This window comes from Manis javanica, chromosome 4 (assembly GCF_040802235.1).
Source record: "Manis javanica isolate MJ-LG chromosome 4, MJ_LKY, whole genome shotgun sequence".
NCBI lineage: Eukaryota > Metazoa > Chordata > Mammalia > Pholidota > Manidae > Manis > Manis javanica.
The window spans coordinates 50,122,561-50,135,719 of NC_133159.1; the positions used below are offsets into that span (position 1 = coordinate 50,122,561).

The 13,159-nt window shown below is 42.4% G+C and overlaps 1 long non-coding RNA gene across 1 annotated transcript; it reads left to right on the forward strand.

Annotated features, from left to right (window-relative positions):
* Nucleotides 1-7,376: 7,376 nt before the first annotated feature.
* Nucleotides 7,377-12,124, forward strand: LOC140848689 (uncharacterized). The gene is made up of 3 exons (XR_012129791.1): nt 7,377-7,455; nt 9,191-9,319; nt 11,912-12,124. It is a non-coding gene; the product is annotated as an uncharacterized lncRNA (long non-coding RNA).
* The last annotated feature ends 1,035 nt before the right edge of the window (nt 12,125-13,159 follow it).

Here is a 13,159-nt window from a genome sequence, read left to right on the forward strand (position 1 = left end):
ATCAAGCTGACTTGGAAGTGGGTTTTGAGTTTTTGTTCAAAATTCCAGCAGTGTGAGTTAGGGAAGTAAATAGCTTCTCGAGCCCAGTTTCTTCTAGTGTAAAATGGAAAGAAATACCCCTAATTCACACTGTATTGATATTAAATGTGTTCATTTTTTTAAAAACACCTAGTACAATGCCTAACAGAGTAAGCATTGAGTAAACATTAAATTCCTTCCCCTCCATATGAGCACATGGTTGCCCCCCCAGTTGTACTGTCATATGTATATGTTGGGCCTCAGCAACGAACTTGGTGCCTGGCAAAGAGAAGAGGTAAACCCTGTTTACTTACAGAGCTGATTCGTCACTCTGTGCCCAGAAATACTTTTTATATTAAATGAAACAAATATATATGCACATGTAAATATCCACTCCAATATCAAGGAGTCAGTGTATGCTTTTCTTGGGGCTGGTCATTCCATGCAGATGAAGGAGGGCCAGCGCTCTGACAAGGCATCCTGATTGTCTACCCTCCTTTGTCTGAAAGCTGCCTTTATCTGTTTATTAATTTCATCAAAGTGTCATCTTTCTGCCATGATCTTACAATTCTGGTGAGCTGTTTGTCCCCTTACACTAATGAGTGACAGCGCTAGGGTTGCCACTAAGGGTCCATTCAAGTCTTAGGGCTGCTCAAGGCAAGTTCAGTCAAGGAAACAAGCAGTGAAGCTCATGCAGCTGCCAGGGAGGCCCTCTGATTTTTATGAAGGGCTTCAGGACCATCACTGCAGCCTGAGAGGACTGACCAGTAATTGCACGAATAAGAACTGGAAGCAACTGCAGCCTGAGGCTTGTCACAACTCCGGCAGATTTGAAGAGAACAGAAAAGTGGTTGGCAATGTAGAAACCTCCATAGGATCAAGCACATGCACCCAACCATGCTACTTCACCCATTCTGGTAACTCAATCGCCACAGCCCCCTCTCCAGCGCTGCCTACCAGGGTGTGCCTACTGGAGCTCCTTGCATGTGTGCTGCAAGGACCAGCTGTGAAATCCACCTATGCATTTTCTGTGGAAGCTGACTCTGATTTTAGCAGACAGCATGAGCTGTCATCTGGTTTTTATTAAATTCCATAAGTAGGTGAGTAATTCATACTCCAAAAATGTCACAGGGTCACTATTTACATGGCATGATTCTGATTGAAAACTGTCTTGTTCTTTTTTGCTTTTTCTCTATTTTGCAAATTTTAGTAAGCAGGAAATATTTTTATACTAAAAAAGGAAACATTTTTTTAAAGAGAATATGTGTTCCCTGTCAAAAACAGAAGTATTTCTGTAGGCACAGAAACTTCTATTATCAAAGGCTTTGAGAACCATCTTCCTACAGCTTGGATGATCAGAAAGTCATCTTTTAGGGGCATTTTCCTCCACTTTCTGTGAATTCCAGTAAGCTTTGTTTTGAAATGGCCACTTAAAGAATGGAAAATACATATTATAATAGAGGGATGAATTCCCTAGCACCTACTGCACTCTGAGTTTAAGGTTAAGTTCTTAGAAAATGATGGGTTTTCAAAAACTGGGTTTTCTCAGCATGGAATGACAAGTTATATGACAGCTCTCTGTCCAGCAGTTTATTGAACATCACTGTGTGCCAGGCACTATTCTGGGCATTGAAGATACAAAGATCATTTTTGTCTCCAGTCTAGTTAGAGGTAGACATGAAAACTATACTGCGGTACCAGTGAGCGGCTTATGTACAAGAGGGTGAGTGAGCGGTCAGGGCAGGTTTTGCAGGGGCCAAAATGTCTCAACAGTCTTCACGTTAGAGTAGGAATCTGCTAAGCTGCCCAGACATGCTTCAGTGGTAAAGGGGTGATTGAGGTCAGGGGAATCCAGCCCAGGGAAAAGACGGTAGCATGATCAAGACCCTGAGACCTAACATTTAAAGTTCTCAAAGACCTAACAGTTCTTTTCCCAAATACGAAGCCAGGCAAGTGAACTATGAGCCCCAATTCCATCAAACACCTATTAGTCCCACCATGCACCCAGCATAAGTATGGTAGATGATTCAAGAAAGCAATAGAACATCACCATCCAAACTTACTTGATCATCAGAGAGTTATCTTGCTGTGAAGTTTCCTGTCCTTATGGTGAAATTGTAGAGTAAAATGTAGGTTCTGAGGCTGCCCGTTCGAGAATGAGAAATTGCATGTTAGGATTAACATAATAACCACTTGTGTTTTGATGGCTTTCCTGAAGGAAATTACAATCTGAATACTGTCCTACCACCTAGACAGGCGGAAAAGGAAGGGGGTGATACCATCAATGGTGCTTGCTTGTGTCTTGGGAGGCCTTCCAGTCCAAGAAATAAAAATAATTGTGAGGCTCTTGAAGTACATCAGAGACAATCCCAAATGCACAGCAAAACATCTTAAAATTGCCTTCCCCTATCTCTCTAGTCATATATATATCACACATTTATAGCTCCCTCCTCCTAATTCTTCCCCTTCTCCCTGTTCCTCCAAACTTTCTTAAACCCCACTACAAGAACACTTGTCTTCTCAGCCCCAGCTCCCTTCCCCCTTTCTAAATATATTCCTCCTATGGCTGGTAGCTCTCTCTCCCCTTTCTAAAGTACATCAATTTCACCTTTCCAGCCACTAGTCCAATTTTTATATTTGTAGCAAAAGTTCCACAGGCAGAATTGGGGGATACATTGTAGAAGCTAGAATACAGAGGAGAATGATTTGTTTTGCTTGTCATCTAAACAGCAAGCATTTAAGCCCCTACTGGCCAAGCTTTTTTCTGTTGTCTCTCATATTTTAGGCTATACTGACCCTGAAAACCTAAGGCTTCCCATATCAGAGAAGCTTGTAAAATGATCTTCACAGACTGTTTTCCCTTAACTTACGTAAGTCTTTCTCTTTTACTTATAGCAAATTAGAGTCTTGATTCCTTTGCTCATCCAAGGTGGTTAGCTACAGGAATACCATCCATTTAATGCCTCCATTCCCCACAATCCCCAAAGGCGGGCGCCCCGCCATTAGTGCTGTTGCTGGGAAACAAAATACTCACTTCTTACTGTATTTAGTATTCGTTAAAGTGAATTGAAAATGAGCATAAATTTCTCAAAGAATCTTTCAGTCCCTTGAGCCAAAAGTGAACCAAGTGTCAGTGAATCAGAAAACCTGACCAGTTGCAGGGTTCTGACCCTACTGACTTTGCTGAGCCCATTCTGGCATTTGAAGAGTTAATCTGCTGCCACCTAGTGGCTCAAAGCCAACCTGCCGGACCACGAGGCTCACAGAAAAGGAATGAGTGACGGTGACTGGGGTGGGGTTGCCCTGGTGAAGGGGGCAAGGTTCCGGAGTGGCTTTGTTTTCCACCCCAGAGTACTAGTTAGAAAGGCTGGCTTTTTGAAAGCATATTCTTCTCTGCCCCTCTCTCTCCCTCCCTCCTTTCTCCCTCTCTCTCCCCCTCCCCACCCCCACCTTGCAACTGGGGCCTGTTTCCTCTAGACTTGAGGCAAAGCAGTAGTTCAAGCTAGGATTTCTTGCAAGTTTTCCGCCATGGGGTGCCGCAACAGCTGTGACCCTGGCTTGATTTTGATGTAGACTTCAAGGGCGCCGTCCCCAGCAGGGGGAACATTTTTACCTCAGGAGCCTATTCACATTGGTAGCCTTGGCAGGGAAAGTTCCAGAAGCTTTGATTACACAAATACCTCTGCTAGGTACAGGCCCCTTCTTGGCAACCTGGGGAGAGAGAATGTGCACGTGGGCTGATTAAACCAAATGACCCGTTTCCTTTCCTGGACTAGGGGCTGGGGGCTGGGGGTCTTCAGCTTGGAAATGATTTTTTCCTTGGCTGTGTTGCCTGGAAACTTGGCAGGTTTAATTAGGACTGGGGAGGTTTTTGGCTTCTGCAGCTGCCTCTGCTCTCCCCCAGGGTTACTTAGTGTGTATGTGTGTATGTGTGTGTGTGTGTGTCCCCTGCCGCGCAGGCCAAAGCCGTCTGGAGAAGTGAATTGTGTACCAAGGCAGATGTGATTCTTTTTATTTCCATTGATTTCAGTTAATAACTTTTAACCTCGTGGACCACAGAGAGGCTGCATGTAGTTTGTGTATCATGGACAGGAGCCTGGACAACTGGATGGAGGTGGCAGCAATTACCTTTTATCCTTTGAGGGTCAATCTTTGGAAAGTTTTCTAAATGTCCCCAAGCAAGCCCAAGAAGTGGGTCAGTGTCCCCCCAATTTTGTTTGTTCTGAAGGAAAAGTAAGAGCCAGCCTGCCCCAATGAAGTTATTTTACTTTGTTAGGGAAAAAGAACAAAAAAATTAATATACAACATTTTTAATCCTTTATTAACCTCAACATTACCAATTAGTTATTCTCCCATTTGGAGATATTGAAGAACTGAGGAGGAAAAATTTTCCTCTCCATTTTTCTTTGGTATGTGTATATGTTTGTACTTAATTTATTTTTTCAACTACAAATACAACACATACATATGTTTTAGTTATAAAAGAATTAATGACAGAAGTATAACCGCTCTTGCTCAAAGGCAGGTTTCCTAGCTGGGGTCAAGGTCGATCTAGGCACCTTTTGGCAGCCCTTCTCCTCTCCTTCCCTTCCTCCCTCTTTGCTTTCCTCCCTTCCTTTTCTCTTTCCTTCATGGGAAGATTCAGAAACATAGTCTTGTTGCGCATGGAGTGCCCAGAAATGAGCCATCACATATCATGCGCATTGGTTTCCTAGGGCTGCCATACCAAATACCACAGATTCAATGGCGTGGACAACAGAAAGGTTCTATCTCACAGTTCTGGAGGCTGGAAGTCCAAGATCAAGGAGTTACAGAGCTGGTTCTGTCTAAGGCCTATGAGGAACACTCTATTCCATGCCCCTTCCGGGTTTCTGATGGTTTGCTGGCAATCTCTGGAGTCCCTTGGCTTGTAGATGCAGCACCTGATCTCCACCTTCACCTTCACATGGGATTCTCTTCCCATGTCTGTTTCTGTGTCCAAACTTCTCCTTATTGTAAGGACGCCAGTCATACACAATCAGGACGCATTGTGATAACCTTACTTTGACTCGGTTATTGCTATCAAGATCATTTCTCCATATAAGGTCACATTGTGAAGTACTTTCAGTTAGACCTTCAACTGATCTTTTGAGGGACACAACTGAACCCGTGATTCCAGATAAAGCAACAGCTGTGTGTCCTTGGTACTGTAGTAGTATTGGAGGAAGTACCAAAAAACCCAATAATGGGATGTATTCACATAATTACTTTTTTATTTTCCTTTTTGAATATAATGTTCATTTTAATTAATATTATACATTCATACACATATAGGGGTCAAGTGGTTTTACAAGGCTTATTATAAAATACAGGAGTCAACAAGCCTTGCAATGCTCCCCACCTCCATTGCACACTCTCAAAGGAAATTACTTTCAACTCTCCTGATTCTGTTAATATTTAACTGCAGATTTCCAAATAATAGATTCATGTTGCTACATGATCTTTCAATTATAGATAGATAGGTACCTATTGGCTTCCTTGTGTGAAAGATGGGGATTGAGCTCTCTGTGGATCCACCCCTCCTCCCCCTCACACACGCACCCACACTTCCAGTATCTCATCGGCTGACTACAGTGTTGGTGTGATTCATTTACATCAAAATCCAGGGTTTACATCACCATGCCTATGTTCGTACTGTAGATATCTAAGTCATGGAAGATAGCCAGAGCACTTTTTCTTTCTTGTTCAATGTTTTTCCTGCCTGCAGTGAATAATTGGCTTGCCTTTCCACTTGCTTGGTTTTTTAGTATACTTATCACCAGTCAAATCCAAATTCTTCCCCAGTTCCATGAAAGTCTCTCTTAATACATTCAAACACATTGGTAACTACTGATTTCATCTTCTTGAGCTCTCTCCCAGAGCCTTCTGACCTGTTCCCACCTGCCACTGAAGACCAAATGACTGACTAGACTGTTTCTAGGGACCCCTCCCTTTAGACCTTTCCTCTTGGACTGGTCAGAAGCCCAGAGAAGACTCCTCAGTCCCCTGTGTGACGAGTCCATAGCTGGATGCTGGGTCCTGGGAGCTGAGTGTGGAAAGAAGGATGGAGCCCAAATATTCAGTCAGCCCATCAGTGCTCCTTATATCCCTCTGTGTTCAGGACAGCATCCTCCCTACCTCAAATCCCTGGCATCTCCAGTTCAGAAATCCTGTTTACCATCTCTCCTGTCACTTACTGTGGTGAAGGAGGAATGGCTGCATGGAGGGGGAGGGGGTGTGTTCAAGGGACATCTGCCTACTTCTAAAACCCTTCCTCTGCCCCTCCACTCTTTCAGCCCCACCTTCACTCACCCGTCAAGAAGTACCAGGTGCCACTAATTCCTGCGCCAGTTCTCTGCTCTAAATGTAACCCAAGTTGCTTTGGAGCTTCCCCACTGCAGGCGCTCTTTTGACCCAGTCTGCCAGGTCCATCACCAGTCTTTCAGGGCATTTCAGTTTTTGAGGTTTTGATGTTTTCTTCTTTTCTGTTTTGTTTTTGGTGTTTAATGGTTTTCAGGAAGAGAGATAAATATATGTGTCCAATTTTCCAGTTTTAACTCTTATGCCACTCTTGTCCTTTAACCAGCATGTTCTGGAAACATTTTGAAACCCCAAAGGAGGGATCTTATTCCTGGGCTATCTAGAAGCTGAGGGGTGAGTTCAGGAAGAAGAGAGGGCCTTCATATGCTCTGTGTACTCTACAAACATGCACATGTGCACATATACACACTGATACACACTCATCCCAGTCATTCACTCTGCAGCCAATTTACAGCCAACCGGGATGAGATGTTTGGGTTCTCCAGTTCTGCATTCTTATTTTGTGTTCTGTGTAATTTTCTTACATTTTCCCAATTCTCTTTACCCTGCCCTCCAATTTGTCCTCGACAGTACAGCCAAAGTGCTCCCTTTAAAAATGGAAATCCTATGATCATATGTGATTTTCTTACTTCAAAGGCTTCAATGTCTTCTCTTGGCCCTTAGAATAATAATCCACACTCTTACTCTCGTCCAATAAGCCCCATACGCAATCTGGGCCCTGAAGAACTGTCCAGTCTCATATTGGTCTCCCCTCCCTGGCTGAGCTGGCTTCCTTGGCTATTTCTCAGTTCCATCAGGCCTTTGCACATGCTCTTTCCTCTGCCTGGAAAGCACTCCACCCCAGCCCCTGCAAAGGCTTTATTGGGAGAACATCCTTTTCCCAAGCAGATCTTTGACTATCTCTCAGCTCCTCCTCATATGTACTAGGTTAAACCCTGCATTACACACTCCCATGGCATGTTGTACTTCTGCTTTGATAACATTTTAATTACATGTCCAGGCTAGACTGGAGGCATCAAGAGCACAGGATCTTTTTCTGTCTTATTCAGCCATAATCCTAGCACCTAGCACCAGGCCTGACACAGAAGGTTTCAACAGGTATTTATTTAATCAGTTATACTTTTCACCTTGGATTTTATTAATCTTTGCTCCCCCCGTCACCCCCTTATACTCTCTATTCTAAATCTACTCTTCTAACAGGAGAGAGTATTAAAGAAATATCAAAAGTGTTTGGCCTGGAAAGATATTTGTAATTCCCTTTCTGGAAAACTGGACTTGGTGCCTCTCCCTCTGTTTCCTTTGTGGAAAAAAATTCTAGATGTCCTCAGAACACCAGAGCTGGTGACCAGGAGTCTCTCAGCTTCCTCTGCTGGAAAAGCAGAAGAGCCAAAAGATTATAAAGAGAAAGGGGAAGACCTAAATTCTGTTTTTCATAGGCAGTTGGGGAAGTTGGTTATAGTGATAAAGTTAGCATCTGAGGGTTCTCATAAAATAAACTGAATGGAGGTACCCATTACAGAATTACCGTGGCCATGGCCATAGGACATAAAGATTGCCCCCAAATTTTTTTCTTACTGCTTTCTTTACATGAGAAAGTAGCCCACTGTATGCAATAGTGGAAGTTTAGACTGAAAACTATTTGTTTCTTTATCTTTAAAATGAGGAGGATAAACTAAGAGCCCTCTATGGCTGTTCTAATACTCTATGACCTTATTCTATGATTCTTTATAAGAGTTGTTCACAACAAATTCACAAGAACTGCAAATACATTGCTCTTGAGGAAATCAAAGTTTTATTGCAAAGTTTTTTAAAAGACATAAACACCTTTATGAACTTGGCAAAGAATCAGGTGGAGAAGAGTGTGGATCTGCAATCTGACAGCAATGGTGCTATGCTGAAGAGTTCAGTAGCCAGCATTTTAGACTCCATATAAAACTACATAGGGCTCGGGGGGCTGAAATCCTCAGTGGTAGCTTGGGAATTTTGTCTCTGCACAGGGGCAAACATGAAATAATACCTACCTAAACACAAAGGATTAAGTATCCTAGATGTTTTAAAAAATAAGTAAAGAACAGTGTGATACTTTGTAAATATGTACTCCCTTCCATTTCCCCTTGGGGCCTTCATCTCCCTCCCCCATAGATTGGGTTTGGCCATGCAATTTGCTTTGGCTGATGAAATGTTGTGGACAAGACATGTACCTTAAATGTGCTTTCTCACTTTTGCTTTGATCTTGTGCACTGGTGACCTGCCATGAGATGCCCTGGGTAACTACTGTCCCTTTAGCCTAGACTCCAAAATAAAAAACATGGAGCAAATATAAACTGAACCCACAGACCTTTCCAGCTGAACTCAGCCTAACTCAGCTGAATCACAGTTGATCTGCAGACCTTTGAGCATGAGGAATAAATGCTTGCCATTTGAAGGCACTGAATTTTTAGGTAGTTTTGAGGTACAGAGCATTACTGTGAAAAAGCTAATACAGAATTCAGCGTGGGTCCACGAGATATAACATGGCTAAGAGTATGGTTTGTGAAATTTGACACATCTTGTTTTGAATCTCACTTCTGTTATTTGCTAGATGTAAAATGGTAAGCAATTTACTTAACCTCTCTGAGACTCTATTTCCTCATCTGCAAAGTGGAGATAATCATGGTACCAACCTGACAGGACTGTTTTGTAGACCTAATGTGGTAATACATTCCAAGCAGCTAAGATAGTTTCTAGTACATAGCAAGGATCCAATAAATGTTTGCTATTATTAACAATAATAGTAATTGTAATTTTATAAAGTGAATCTTACTTTCCTGTTAACTTACACTATAAAAAACAGGATATATTTTTCCTATAAAACTGGATATAAAGACTCACTTGGAAATATTTGGTGAAGAAGGATGAAGATAAATATCCAATCACATGGCTGATGAATTCCACGTTATTAGAAGTTTCTTGTGTGTGGGAGGTATGTTTTCTACTAAGCAAGCCTATCTCTGTGTGTGTGTGTGCATGTGTGTGTGTGTAAAACAGTTCTGAGTTACTTTGTACCAAGTTCCTAAATCTGAGCTCCTTTTACAAACAGGATTTACATTTCTGTATCCTAGAGTCTAGGATATGAGATCTAATGCCAAGTGTCAACAGTCTGAGTCTCTAACCCCATACCCAGACTTGCTGGTGCCCAGAACTGTTCCTCAGAATTCACATCTACTAGTTCAGTACTGTCATACTTTGCCTTCACATATTTAACAAACATTTATTAAGGACTAGGTATTAGTTCAGGACTAGAAGTGGAGGGATGCATAGAACGTGGGCCTGCACTCATGGCAGTCATAGTTGGGCTAAGATTGGCGAATATGTGTCACTCTGGTGACAACTCAGATGGTTTCAGAGGGCTGCCCACACCACTGGTTAAAAACAGCTCTAGGCAGCAGGGGTTCTTAGCAGGGAGAAGAGCCAGAGCCACGGAAAGAAGGAATGGCTTTGAATGTCTGCTAGTCCAGGCGTAGCTGGGACAGACACATACTCAACAAAATGTAATGTGATATCATAGGTGCCGTTTGTGAGCTAGGAACAAAGTGGCAAGAAACCTAGAGCGTGGAGTATTAGCTTTGCCCAGGAAGGCGTAACTGAAGAGGCGAGACTGTAGCTGGGCCTTGATGGATGGCCAGGAGTTTAGTAGGTGATGAAGCAGGGAAATAAAATTTCAGGCCAAAAACACATGAGCAAAGGCACAGAGGTGTGTGAGTATGTGAGGTGTTGAGGGAATGGTGAGTCGTCCTGTTTTAATAGAACCTGTGGTGTGGAGATGATGTCTGGTAGGAGTGAGTTGTAGTAGTGGGCTGGGACCAGACGGTACTGCTTTATCCTATAAACCGTAGGACACGTTGAAGGCTTTTAAGCTAGAGCATGATGGGGCCAAATATGTGCCTTTGAATGAGATTGGAGAGAGAGAACAAGAGAAAGAGTCAGGACAGCAGACCTGCTGCAACGGTGCAGACAAGAAACTGGGCACCTGAACTGGGATGGTGTGAGGAGGAGGCAGGCAGAGAGGGCATAACATCACTATATAGCACAAGGATGCTCTTCTCTCAAAAATGACCTATCATTAGGGCTTCAATCAATACCCAGCAAATTCAATAGTCTGATTCTGTTCATTGTCTGTGTTCTAATATTATTATTTGAATATGTTCCTATGTCATCAAATTACACATATAAATGGGACCTCCAAGAATAACATCAGATCTTTACATTTATCCTCTTGACATACCAGAAGGAAGGTGCTATAAGTCCCATTCTACAAAAGAGAAAACTGAGGCTCAGCAATTTAAAAAGCCCAAGAGCAGTGATCTTAGATTACACATCTAAAGGTCACAGAGCATTTGAACCCAAGACAACCTGACTCTAGAGTCTGTGCTCGTCATCAGCACTCCATGACATAGACAATTCTCCAATGCTGTTGTCCATCTCTACGAAATGTTAAATCTCTTACATACCTCTTCCTTTCAGTTTTATGCATCTCTACCCAGGAGATAAACCACTGAATCAGAATGCATGTATCAGAGAAATGTTGACAGCAGGAGAAAAGTACTGAGGAATTGAAGATAACCATGACTGAGCCTAACCTCAGAAATAATGCAAATAACCCAACTTGAAGTCTAAGAAAAGCTATTAATTTTTTTCCTGAGTACTTGAGAGATCTGCCAAGTAATTCTGACTCTCTTCCTCTGTTGGTGTTAACACATTAATCCTGCCCTGGCAGCGTACCTAGCACTGTGCTACCAGAATAAATTACCTGTGACTCTCTGTCAGTACAGAAACCTGGGAAAGAGCCCAGGCCTACGAGGCAGGAGACACAGGTGGGAGTCCCGGCTCTGCCATTAACCTGCACTGCAGCCTTGGAACGGTCACTTCACCTTTCGGGGACTTCATTCTACCATTGGAAATAGCCCTGATAATTGCAAAGATCTTTACAACATTTTTGTGCCTGCCTTCCAGAATCCATTTGAAGGAAAAAAACAAGAGCAGTTAGTATTTGACATAAAAGTATGGTAATAAAACACCTTCAAATACCACAATTGCCTCAGCAATTACTTGGACTCTTTTGAAACAACCTCCTAAATATGCAGGGAGAGTGTTTATCATCCCTGTCCTGGCAGAGCCAGACACCTGGTAGAGAAATTAGGCTTTACAATTTCTTACTTTTTCAAAAATTGCTGTATTTGAAATCTTGCAGGGCATTTGAAGCTGTTTTAGAGGACCTGGGGCACGTTCAAGCTGAGTTACCCAATGCTTTATTCCTCCTTCCTCTTCATCTGGTTTGGAGAATCCCTAGTGGTGATTTTTAAACATGTTTAGGTACTTAATAGAGTCCTTTGGAGTTTGGGCCATGCATAGCTTACTCTCAGGCAAAATATTTTAAACAATAGCTAGCTATGTTCACTGTTAACTGGAGCTAAAGACTGCAAATGGATTATTTTCTGCCAGGGGGAGACTGAAGGGTGAATGGAAACACAAACTCGCTGTTGCCCCTTAAACAGCACTGTCGGTTTTCTTGCAGCTATCATTCTGGCTTCCAGAGGAATCGAAGGGGCCTCACAGTCCCAGTGCAATCCCAGCGGCCTTCCAGCGCTCACAATCAAGATACAAGTCTCCAGAGGGCTTGGCTTCACGCGCTCATTAGACATGATGGCATTCCTGGCGTGCTGGGGCCGCACACTCTGTCCTCCCAAATAAACGGTTCTCTTACAGCTTCACACTATGCGTTACTCCTTCTATTAACACAGGAGCTGACAGATTGGCTGAGAAGCTGCAACTAATATATCTGAGGACATAAGAGATGATTATGCTGGTTCTAATTCCAGAGCCGATCTTTTTAGCAGATTATGATGGATGACTCGCCACAGTGGTCAGTGCCTCCTGTATATTTTAGGTGGAATGCTTTCTTTTGACACATACTTTACAGAGACATATGTGTATCCTATTTTAATTAATGGAAGAAATGATTCATTCACAAGTGAAAGATTTAATTAAATAAAGGGTCAGCCTGGGTCAGCCATGAATTGCAAAATACCGCCGAGGTTTATTATACTCTCTGCCATGTCTGCATGCTGTCTGGAGGGGTACATGGCAGTAAAGGCAGGCCTTGAAAAGGAGTCGGAATGAGGTTTAATTCATTCAGTCAGTCAACAAATATTAATTAAGCCCATACTGCATTCTAGGCAGTGTGCTAGGCTCTGCAGATAAAATGGTGAACATTCAAACCTGGTTTTCACCCTTAGGGCAGCTACTGGGCAGTAGGGGAGACGGGAAAAAATGAGCAACAAACAAACAGAACACTATTATTACAGGTTGTAACATGAAGGAAAAAGCCGTTTGTGGGCTCTTCTCCTTGCATTTAGAATTATTTTTTAAAAAGATCTTAATACCTGTCTAGCTTGGATTAACACATAGTCTACAGGCACACACCTGATCATCTACAATTGCTCTCTTACAACACTAAACTATGTTTTCTACCTTTATCTTGCATCTACCTACCACTTCAGCATTTTATTAAAAATAAAAATAATAATAATAATAAAGGGAGAAATGTGGGATCAACATATAAATCAAGTATAAAAATCAAACGAATATTCATATTTGACCTGATTGTTTATAGTTCATAATGCGTGATCAAAACCGAAAGTTTCTGTGATGAATGCCCTTGTACTGTTCACCATTTAAGAATTTATTCACTATGTAAGAATTCGTTCACCATGTAAGAACTTGTTCGTTATGCTTCAGAAGATTGGAGACTGGCGAGAGTTAG